At 35.7% G+C, this 12,500-nt stretch overlaps 1 protein-coding gene and 1 long non-coding RNA gene across 23 annotated transcripts in view; both read left to right on the forward strand.

Annotated features, from left to right (window-relative positions):
- Positions 1-12,500, forward strand: part of LOC135213567 (microtubule-associated protein futsch-like) — a 699,290-nt gene that overhangs the window by 308,309 nt on the left and 378,481 nt on the right. The window lies entirely within an intron of this gene.
- On the forward strand, positions 1,889-2,973 carry LOC135213570 (uncharacterized). The gene is made up of 2 exons (XR_010314170.1): positions 1,889-1,997; positions 2,861-2,973. It is a non-coding gene; the product is annotated as an uncharacterized LOC135213570 (long non-coding RNA).

Below are 12,500 nucleotides of genomic sequence, written 5' to 3' on the forward strand. Positions count from 1 at the left end.
ATTCAAGTTTTACGTGCTGTGCTACTCAATTCCGGTTCACACACAGGGGAGATGTCCCCCCCCCTCCCCCCCCTGCTCTCTCTCTCTCTCTCTCTCTCTCTCTCTCTCTCTCTCTCTCTCTCTCTGTACGGGTGTACAGTACATGTGATTGAAGTACTCAGTATTCATTTCTGGTCTTTTCCTTCATTCACGTTTACGCTTCTTAGCGTAAAACTCTCTCTCTCTCTCTCTCTCTCTCTCTCTCTCTCTCTCTCTCTCTCTCTCCAATTTTACTCTTACTGGGTTAAGGATTTCCTTTTCATTAATTACGACATGGATTGCAGATATTCTCTCTCTCTCTCTTCTTCTTCTTCTTCTTCTTCTTCTGACACTGATGGCAAACGGAGGAGAGAGAGAGAGAGAGAGGGCGGCACTCCCTTCTATTGCCCAAAATACGGGTCGGAATTATCTAATGCAGCTCCTGCTTAAACGGGACAATTTATTATTGGAGGCGTCGGAAGCCACGCGCGCCTCCTAAGGGGAATTGAATTCAATTATTCCGACGGGAAAGAACATCAGTGACTTCAGTTATATTCCGACGGGATAAGATATCAAAGACTTCTATTATTCCGACGGGAAAGAACATCAGTGACTTCAGTTTATTCCGACGGGAAAGAGCATCAGTGACTTCAGTTATATTCCGACGGAATCGAATACCAAAGACCTCTCTTATTCCGACAGGAAAGAACATCAGTGACTTCAGTTATGCCGACGGGAAAGAACTTCAATGACTTCAGTTATTCCGACGGGAAGAACATCAATGACTTCAGTTATTCCGACGGGAAAAAACATCAGTTACTTCAGTTATATTCCGACGGGATAGGATATCAAAGACTCTATTATTCCAAAGAGAAAGAACATCAGTGACTTCAGTTATATTCAGACGGGATAGGATATCAAAGACTTCTATTATTCCAAAAAGAAAGAACATCAGTGACTTCAGTTATTCCGACGGGGAAAGAACATCAAAGACTTCAATTATTCCGACGGGAAAGAACCTCAATGACTTCAATTATTCCGATGGGAAAGAACATCAGTGACTTCAGTTATTCCGACGGGAAAGAACATCAATGACTTGAATATTATTCCGACGGGAAAAGAACGTCAGTGACTTCCTTTATTCCGACGGGAAAGAACATCAATTACTTCAATTATTCCGACGGGAAAGAACGTCAGTGACTAATTATTCTGACGGGAAAAAACGTGGATAAAAAACAGGCGCGTGGTTTTAGACGTGGTGACTGGAGTCGATTGTAGTATTGAGAGAGAGAGAGAGAGAGAGAGAGAGAGAGGGGGGGGAGACGAGAGAGAGAGGAGAGAGAGAAGAGAGAGAGAGGAGAGGAAAATAATCAAGTTTTTATCTTTTTAAGAGCAGATGAATCAGTGAAAGACAAAAATAACTAGAAATAGTCTCCTAGGTTTAAGTGCGTAGAGAGAGAGAGAGAGAGAGAGAGAGAGAGAGAGAGAGAGAGAGAAATAATCAAGTTTTTATCTTTTTTAGAGCAGATGAATCAGTGAAAAGACAATGACTAGAAATAGTCTCCTAGGTTTAAGTGCGTAGAGAGAGAGAGAGAGAGAGAGAGAGAGAGAGAGAGAGATGAATTAAGACCTCTGAATAATTTAAAACTGCAATAAATAAAGCATGTTTACAAGATTTATTTATTAACAAATGCAGTGAAGTCACAGGAGAGCGTACATGCACGGAGGAGAGAGAGAGAGAGAGAGAGAGTCTCTATATGAGGTCGAGCAGGGAAGGTATTGTTGTGGGGGGTGGGGTGGGGGCGGGTAGGAGGCGCAACACTTCTGGCGGTTGTTTTCGAAGGCGAAGACGTCCTTCATTCAGTGTGCCACTGGAAACTGTGAAGTACGAACCGAGACACTCGCCGTCTCGCTCTCTCCCTGGAACCACGCTGGAATCCAGCCAGTGCCGTTTCTCTTACGCCCTGATCCTAGCAGCGGTTTGTTTTGCGTTCGTCTGCGATTGATTCCAGTGATTAGTTTGTGATTGATTCCAGTAATTAGTTTTGTGATTTCTCCTTCTTTGGATTCTGTATTCCAGTGTTTCTGCGTTCCAGAAATCCATCCTCCCCCCCCCCTTTTTTTTTTTTATTAGTTTTGCGTTCGTCTGCGATTGATTCCAGTGATTAGTTTTGCGTCTTTCTGTTCCAGTGATTAGTTTGTGATTAATTCCAGTGATTAGTTTTGTGATTTTTCCTTCTTTGGATTCTGTATTCCAGCGATTGCGTTACAGGAATCCATCCTTTTTTTTCTGATTAGTTTTGCGTTCGTTTGCGATTGCTTCCAGTGATTATTTTTGCGAGTTGTCATTCCAGTGTTTAGTTTTGGGATTACTTGATGTTTGGACTCTGGATTCCAGCGTTTCTGCTTTCCAGGAATCCACAACCCAGTGTCGATTCCTTTTACGCTCCTGAGTCCAGCGTTTTTTTTTTTTGTTTTTTTTTTTTTTTTTTTTTTTTTATTTTTTTTTTTTTTTTTTTGCGATCAATTCCCGTAAGGGGGGGGGGGATTTCCAGGAATCCACAACCAGTGGTCGATTCTCTTACGCTCTGATTCCAGCGTTTTTTTTTTTTTTTTTTTTTGCGATCAATTCCCGTAATTATTTTGCGATCAAGTGCTTAGTTCTTCTAATATGCTCGCTTGGATTCGTAATTCCAGCGCTTAGTTTTTCCAGCAAGCGCCCTTTTGATTCTTAACTCCAGTGCTTAGTTTGTCTAATACTTGTGCTTAGTTTTTCCATTATCCGCTCTTTCATTCCAAATTCCAGTGCTTAATATTGCCATCACTGGCTCCCTCATTCCAGAATTGAGCTTTGCGATCTCCTGAACGTTTTCCCGCCTGGAAAATCTGCTAGTGAGATTGAAGCTATCAGTAGAAACAAAAGTAAACAAAAATTCTGCTCTGGAAAAAAAAAAAGTTGTGCTCTGAGGGGAAAAAAAAAAAGTTCTGCCTGAAAAAGTTCTCAGACGATGTCTTTACCTCTTTAAAGAACTTCGAGAAGGAGATATAAACTTGAGCGAGTGACTGTTTACAGTTTTTTGTTTTTTTGTTTTTTTATTAAGTGGTTGCCTCAATGGTTGCATGGAAGCAATCTCTGGCCGGAGTGGGTGGTCGTAACTACCATTCCGAGGATAAGGTGTCTTGTTGGAATTTCATCCAAGTTGAGTATTTGAGTGGTTTGTATGTGTAGCCCTGTATTCTATTTATTTATTTTTATTTATTTATTGACTTTGCATCCTTACATTTTGTTTATTCAGTTACCGATTGGTTACCAGTCTTTTTTTTAAGGGAGTTTCGTGTAAGTTATATATTTGATTCATTCCATTTTGAATAAATTTATTCTGTATTTTTTTGCCTTTATGTCCTTGTGGATGTATGCGTTATGTATGTATGTGTTATATACATACATATATACGTATAATTATATATACTATATATATAAATATTATTTCTATATCTATACCATCCATACATATATATACATATTAATAATAATTATATATATATATATATATATATAGATATATATATATATATATACATACAGACCCATATATATCTAAATATATATATATTACTATATATATAGTATATATATATATATAATATATATATCATATATATATGCATATCCATAAACACACACACACATACATATATATATATATATATATATATATATATATATATATATATATATATATATTATATACTACTACATCATACATAATTACATACATACACAAGTATGCACGCGCAATCCATTACGCAAATCACAGCATCAGACACTGTCACTGGGTAATAAACATAATTTATTATCCAGTAAATACATTACCTAAAGCACAGGTTCCCTTGTGCAGACTATTACTTTTTCTTACAGGAAGTTGATAATCCAGGACACATTATTCTCACGATATTTTTTTTTTATTTTATCTTTCCTGTAAACTTTTTTATTTCCAAGAAACTGAGATGAGTCATCTTTGGTGGTCTGTTTATTTTGAGTGACAAGGATTTTTTAAAAATTTATTTAAATTTTTTTTTCTTTTGTTTTTCTTTTGGGTGTTAAGAAAGTAAAATATAAGAGTTGTTGAAGAGTGGCAATTTGAGTTTAAGAACACTTTCTATAAGTATAATTTTAGCAATTGATTGATAGAATTTGAAACTTCAATTCAACATTTGAATCACAAGATAAAGCTATTCTCATACTTCTATGCTGTTACCGAATATAGTTCCGACCCATCTCGGTCTATTTTACATCAGGATATCTAAAGCCTATCTTTTTATCTTTGAAAGAATCAATCTTTGGCAGGTATAACCTAATAAGAACAAGTGAATTACCAGTATACTATCAAACGAATCGGTCTTCAGAAGGTCTTGTTATAATAGTAGTTAACTGTTCACCTTTAGAAGAATCATGCTTTCAAAGGTGTAATTTAACAAGGGATTAACCTGCTCGCCATTCAAAAGAATCCCTCTTTCAAAGGTGTGATTTAGCAAGTAATTAATGTGTTCACCACTGAAAGAATCGTTCTTTTAAGGCACAGATTTAACACGAACCAACATACCACATATTATGACCACCCGATTCCCGGGGAATAAAGGAACGTCCCGAAGGGTGCTCACTTGCTGTCCCATTACATTTGATATATAACAAGGTTGACCTTGAGGCGAAAATGCATCCTGGGATATATTATCCCTACTACTTAAAATAGCGCGTGACAGGTACGCCGCGCACGCGGAGGAATTCGTCTCTCTCTCTCTCTCTCTCTCTCTCTCTCTCTCTCTCTCTCTCTCTCTCTCTTCTCTCTCTCTCTTTAACGGCGTATTCATAGGTGGTAGATAAGTAAACATTCCTCTCATGCAGTGGATTGGATGATTGTGCGTTTGTTATTGGCGTCGTTGGAGTTAAGTAATGGATTGTTTTGAGTCATGGGATTATTAGTTTATATATGTGTGTGTATATATATATATATATATATATATATATATATATATATAATATGATATATATATATATATATATATATATATATATATATATATATATATATATATATATATCATATATCTATATTATATATTTAAATTTATTATATATATTACGATATATCTATATATGTATATGTATGTATAAACTGGCGTCAAAAGAACGAAGGTCCCTGGTGTTTAAAAATAAATTTCTCTGGCCTGTTTACTTTGGAAGTATAAGAATATCAGAATTTTAAATCCTGGAAATATTGAGAGAACAAAAAGTTTTTTGCACGATGACCGTCCTATGAGGTACGACCATTACGTAACAGATCTTGCAAATATGATAACACCTCTTTCCTTGAACAAACTGTCAATAATATCCGTCATTGACCCGTCAATGCAGTTTCTTCCTGTCTTAAATTATCGTTGAAAAAAAGGTCTTTTAAAATCACGAAATTTAAGCAACACTGCTTATTTATGCCACATAAGGACTGGTGAGATACGCGCTAAGCCTTTTTCTCCTCAAGTCTCGCATTGCAATCTAATGGCTTCTTAGCGTGTGAGTCTTAAACCTCTGAGAGAGAGAGAGAGAGAGAGAGAGAGAGAGAGAGTATGTATTGCTTTTGTGTTCATTCCTTTGACGTGCGTTGATGTATGCAATTCTTATTAAAGGAAAATGTTTAGGTAATTTTTCTTCGATGTTAATTATTCTCTGAAGATATTTTTTTTATTAATACCGAAAATATAAACGAATAAAGAATATGTCTGATTTATTTATTATCTAGAAATAGATAGATATCTATAATAAGCTTTACGGATGATATTGGAATGCATTTTGAATTATTGAAATATTAATCCCTACAAAGAACTCAGACAGATATCAGTAAAGTCGGTTTACAAATTACTCAGCAGAAATATTCTTTTTATTACATGTATGTTTTTAATTATTTGTGATAAATATATATTCGTTTATAAATGTGTGGCAGGTCTCGTTTCATTTGAGACTTTGTTCTCGCTACTTTTTTTTGTGGACAAAGTCGCTTTTTATGATTAATTTTTTCATTTTTGTCAGTATCAAAAGAAACTGTTCTGAGCAAGCGAAATTTTTATCCCATATTCGTCAGTCTAAAAACAAAATACGTCTTTTAACAGACTGTCTCTGATTTCCTTATTATTTATACTTATGCTTCCTTTACTGTACAACCCGTCATTTTAGTTTTTAGTTCCTGTAGAGAAATATAATTTTGTAGGAAATAAAAATCGTCATAAATTCATTACTTGGCAACCGAGACATTCAAGGACGATGCAGCATTGTACTACTCATATTGTTCTCATGCAAAACGAGTGAGTGTTCCTTTTTGCAAGTATTTTATGTAGATGTTCCATAGGCTATGATTATATATATATATAATATATAATATATATTAATATATATACTACTATATATTAGATATATATATATATATATTATATATTATATATATTATATAGTATTATGTTAGTTATGGGCATGTGTGGATTTAGCAATGTGATACTGAGTACACCTCTCTCTCTCTCGCTCCCCTTTGCACACAGGTGCGTGATACATAAACGCATGACACATCGTTATACCAAACGGAACCTATTAACGACATAAGCTTATGCCGGAGCACAGACCGTTAAGGTGTTTTCACGCGAGTCTGCGCAATGCCGGACATTGCAAGGATTGCACAGGGGTACTGGTGGGAATATTTTGGGAGGTATTTGGTTGTGTGGGTTGGGTATTGTGAGGTTTGGTATACGTAGTACCCTGTGCTGTATGTTTTAAGAACTGTTTACCGAATACATCTGGGTAATAAGGGTCATTACTTCATAATGCCTTCCCGATATAGACATACCCAGACATGTTTTTCCCATACCCCGGGGTATTTAACATGCCGTGGGACGTTTTCTCACGCCCAGAGATATTCTCTCATACAAAGGGCATCTAACATACCCAGGCACATTTTCTCGTGCCCAGAAAAGTTCTTCCAAACCCCAGGACATTTAAAACGCCTTGGGAGACATCTTCCATGCCCATAGATATTCTCCCATACCCTGCGATATCTAACATGCTCAGGGACATTTCTCATCCCCAGATATGGGTATTGAACAGGCCGAGGGAGACGTTTTCGTATAACCTGAGGTATTCTCCCATACCCTGGGATATTTTAACTAGCCGAGGGAGACGTTTTCTCATGCCCAGAAATAGCTTATAATACCCTGGGATATGTAACTTGCCCAGGGATATTTTCTCACATTCCCGATACCCCTGGGTATGTAACATGGCAAAGGATATTTTCTCAGATTTCCAATACCCCGGGGTATGTAACATGCCAAGGGACATTTTCTCAAGTCTCCGATACCTCCGGAGTATGTAACATGCTAAGAGACATTTTCTAAAGTTCCCGATACCCCAGGGTATGTATGATGCCAAGGGACATTTTCTCAAGTTGCCGACACGTCAACGGACACTTTCTCAAGTTTCCGATACCCCTGGGTATGTAACATGCCAAGGGAAATTTCCTCAAGTTTCCGATACCCCCGGGTATGTAACATGCCAAGGGAAATTTCCTCAAGTTTCCGATACCCCTGGGTATGTAACATGCCAAGGGAAATTTCCTCAAGTTTCCGATAACGGGTATGTAACATGCCAAGGGAAATTTCCTCAAGTTTCCGATACCCCTGGGTATGTAACATGCCAAGGGAAATTTCCTCAAATTTCCGATACCCCCGGGTATGTAACATGCCAAGGGACACTTTCTCACGCCCACAGCCATTTCCTCATACTCAGGGAAGAAAGGAGAGTTTAGAAAACGTCTTGTGTACTTTACAGGATGTGGTTTATTCGTGAGTACGTCGTTTCGACGGAGAAAGGGAGGAACAACGTCAGCTGTGCTCCTGAAGTCACGTTTTTTTTTTACGTCACGGAGTTTGTTTGTGTGTTTTTTTATGTCCCATTGTAGCAGTAAAAAGAAGAAAAACCCTGTCGTATAAAGACATGGGACTGATATTTATTTGTTTTCTATATTTTTCGTTCTTTTTAAATGTCTCATCGTAGTTAGAAAAAAAAAAAACTTGTACAAAGATACAATACTGATTTTTATTTCATTTCATTTATTTATTTTATTTATTTATTTATTTATTTATATATTTATTTTTTGTACTGTTTAAATGTCCAATTGTAGCAAAAAAAAAAATCTTGTCGTATAATGAAATGTGTGTATGTATGTTTGTGTATGCGCACGTTAGTTCTGTATTTTCCTGTTTGTCCATATCTATATATAAGGTACCTTAAAAAGTATTTTTTGTGGTTTTTTGTCAACTGGTGGGCCCTGGAGTAGCTGACCGAATTCTGAACAGGACCCGAAATCAGGATTTATATCTTTAAATTTATTCATCAATTTATTTATTGTATTTTTCATTTATCTCCATTTTGGGAAATTATTCACTCTCTGAAGTCTTCCTTTATCGACATTTGTGAACTTGCAGTGTCATATCGAGCAAGATTGCTTCGTATTATGCCACCAGGAAGAGTGATTATGCATAATTCACTTTCTGTCGATATTAGAAAGTGCTTTTATGGGAAACTGAAGGTATCAGACCATCACGAAAGCTTGGGAACTCATATTCTGCTTGCACGTGAAAGTCATATCTAAACATGTGAAAGGTTTTTGACTGCATATACTATATATATATATATATTATATATATATATATATATATATATATATTATATATATATATATATATATTTAAATATATTTACTCCAATTTCTCACGAGAACATTTTCTAATATCGAAAGAATGTGAATTATACAATTTTTTTAAGGCAGCTATTTGAAAGTTCGGCTGTTCATCATCATTATCATTGTGTTAATATAATTATTGATAGTATTATTATTCATATTCAGTATTATCTTAGTTACAAGTAGTAACTAATGTTAGTATTTTTATCTTCCTTATAAGCGATATGATTATTAATAATCGTAATTATTTATATTATTATTCATATGTATTCAGATCTTAGTTGCAAGAATTGGTTAATATCAGTATTTATATTATGCTTATAAATAATATAATTATTAGGGCCAGAAGTCTGAAGGGAACAAGATTTCCCTTACAACTGAGCAAGGTAGCTTGTACACTTTCTTATCTGACCTTTGTCTTAAGTTATCATACACTCTTATTTCCGTGTTTCGTCGTAATTCATGCGGCGTTCTGAGAGGAATTACAAAAGTTGTAATTACTTTAATAGCCCTGGTAACGAAATCATGATTTCTTTTGCTTATAAAAAAAATATAAAATAATAGAAAAGAAAGTTGCATTTTGATCAGTCTGTGATATTTCTGTTTCTAAAAATGGGTATGTTTCTATTAGTCGGGAATGGAAGGTGTTGTATGTAATTAATGGTAAATGAATTATTGTAATACTATATTTGTGTTGGAGAGAGAGAGAGAGAGAGAGGAGAGAGAGAGAGAGAGAGAGAGGAGAGAGAGAGAGAGAGAATGATGCAACTTGTTAATCTTGATTTATGGATCTCTCCCAAGTTTGACATTGCAGTCTGAGAGAGAGAGAGAGAGAGAGAGAGAGAGAGAGAGAGAGAGAGAGAGAGAGAGAGAGAAGGAAGTATAGTTCAATAATAAAAGATTAAAGGATAAAAGAACGAATGGAAATACACAATAGAAAAGTTATTCATCGACCTTGGCATTTAATACATGTCTCTATTGAAAACATCATCTAGAACTACAGTTCTCTCTCTCTCTCTCTCTCTCTCTCTCTCTCTCTCTCTCTGTAATTTCAGCATCTAACAATGACCTCTGAAATTGACTCCCTGCAATGTGGGTCAGTGTTAGCAGAGGTGACTTTGACCAGACTTGAATCTTACCTGGACTGGCTCCCTCCCCCTCCCCCTCCCCCTCCCCTCCCCCCCCCCTCCCCCTCCACTTGGAAGTATACCTCCCTCCCACCCAGTCCTCGCCCACCCTCCCACCCACCCACCAATACAAAGCTTCAATTTTCACGACAGATTTTTTCTTTTTTTCTTGTGCCCCTGGGCGCTACAAGTTCTCTGGTTATCTTGGGGCAGAGAAACGCTATAAACATCTACTGAACCAATCAGTTTTTTTTTTTATGGCGATTATGTTTTTTTAAGGTTAGTATAATATATAGGTAGATGAGTAGTGTTGGTATCGAGTGACCCAGATTTATTTAGATTTTATAAGGTTAGTAAATTGATGAATCAATCAATGCGTTTTTTTACTATTTTTAAGGTCGGTTTATAGATGGGTAGCTTTTTTTTAAGGTCATCAAATTGAAGGGTATTTCTCGCACCTACTGACCTTATCAAACATCTTTATCTTTTTATGACATTCAATTTTATAGGTCAGTATTATTGATTGCTAGTTTTCATAACTGCATGATAATATAGACAAGGTTTTCCTCAAACTTGGTTAAAAAATGAATGAATTTTGTACAGCGATATCGATTAGTCTATTCGGTGCTTCTATTTGGCTAACCTTATCATTTTATTTTCTTTCACTACTGGCAAGATACGAACGTTTGATTCACTACTAGCAAGATACAAACGTTTAAATTCGCTATCCGATGTCCATAGTGATGGCAATAAGGAAAAAATATAACACTAAGGCTAAGAGTCTTTTTAACAACGTGATACCTACTTAAAACATACAAGCATTCTGCTTGCCCACACTCACGGCCATTGTACGAGAAACAAAATAGCTATCAATACGAACATATATAACATAGAAACAGCTGCAGTAGCTCAGTGCCTTACTGGTCACGGTATAGGCCAGACTGATACAGACCTCGGTGCACTGGAAAAGTTGAGGATTTCTTAACCGTGTTCCTTGGCCTGTGCCTCAACGTAAGATTAATTTGCATAGTTGGGACGAGTTTGATGAACTGAGCCAGCAGTAGGTGTTTGGACTCTCTTTCAGGAATGCTGGAGTTCAACAGGAATTTGGCATAGGTGATAAAAAGAGAATAGACGTTTTGGAATTGTGTGTTTTTTTATTGCAGTTCTGGAATCTTATGTGGATAAAACACGGCTTGGAACGTTTTTTGTTTTCTGCAGTTTTATCAACGGGATAAAACCTCAAATACGTCGTGGATTTGGATGATCAAACACGTGTTGGAATTATATATTTTTTTTATTCATCCTGATATTGTTTTTTTTTTTCTATCCGTCACGGGATTGTGTTTTCTTCCGAGAATTTTATCCTGTTGACAAAACATGTCTCGTTGATCTTTTTTTTTCGATTTTTTTAAACAATTTCTAACAAAGCCATATAGCTAATCTTGGCCCGAAGTCTTTTTTTTTTTTTTTTTTTTTTTTTTTTTTTTTTGCTTGACAGTTCTTTCTCGAATTATAAAATATATTTGTAGGCAAAGTCCTTTTTTCAGTTGAGTATTATTAAGGCCACAAAACAATTTTTTATTGATTATTTTCATTCTTGTATCAGTCCAGATTTGGACGTTGTGTTAAAATACGACTTAAATGTAAGTAAATATATTTATATTTTCAAATTTTGTATTGAGAATAAGATATGTCTTAGAGAGAAAGCTCAATTTTTTCTTTGCAAAATTTTCCATTTCCTTAAAATGATTTGCTAATTATTTTAGTTATATTCTTTTCGTTCGAATTTCACCTTGAGAATTATAGAAGGAAGCAATTAGGAAAAATTAAATGAATATTTTTTTTTTATTAAAATAACGATGTTTAGAAAGAGAAAAGTTTCTAAAAACTGACGAGAAACATTGTGAAGAGAAATTTGAAGAAAAAAACTTGAAAATACCGCAAACGCGAAGAGCCAGCTAAGAGAGAGAGAGAGAGAGAGAGAGAGAGAGAGAGAGAGAGAGAGAGAGATTGACGGATGAAACGTAGCTCGGTGTCAGCCGCGGGAACTAGAGCGATTACGACGCATCCGCGTAAAAAGGTTGAATATGGATGAGTCATCCTTCAGCAATAGAAAACGGATGTCTTATGTGATTGTTTCCTAGGACACGTCTCTCTCTCTCTCTCTCTCTCTCTCTCTCTAAGGATGTTTGTATATCATACTAATTCGAAGATGACTACCTGGCAGTATAGTGATGGTGTTAGCTGGGATCTGATAGCTGGAAAGTATAGTTACAGTGATCTCTGGAAAATACAGTGCAAAGGGATGATAATAATAATAATAATAATAATAATAATAATAATAATAATATGATGTTGAGAGAGTATAGCTATGGTGATAGTCATTGATTGCACTGATGGTAATAAACAAAATCTATCGATGGTGATTCAGTGAAAATACAGTGACGGTGATAAAAATCTGATATTACCGTATTTGAAGTAATGATGATGATTTTACGGAAGATCTGTGATGGTGATAACTGAATTTTGAAGATAGTGATAGTCATAGAAAGAACAGTATTGCGTGTTCTTATGA

This window comes from Macrobrachium nipponense, chromosome 43 (assembly GCF_015104395.2).
Source record: "Macrobrachium nipponense isolate FS-2020 chromosome 43, ASM1510439v2, whole genome shotgun sequence".
Taxonomy (NCBI): domain Eukaryota; kingdom Metazoa; phylum Arthropoda; class Malacostraca; order Decapoda; family Palaemonidae; genus Macrobrachium; species Macrobrachium nipponense.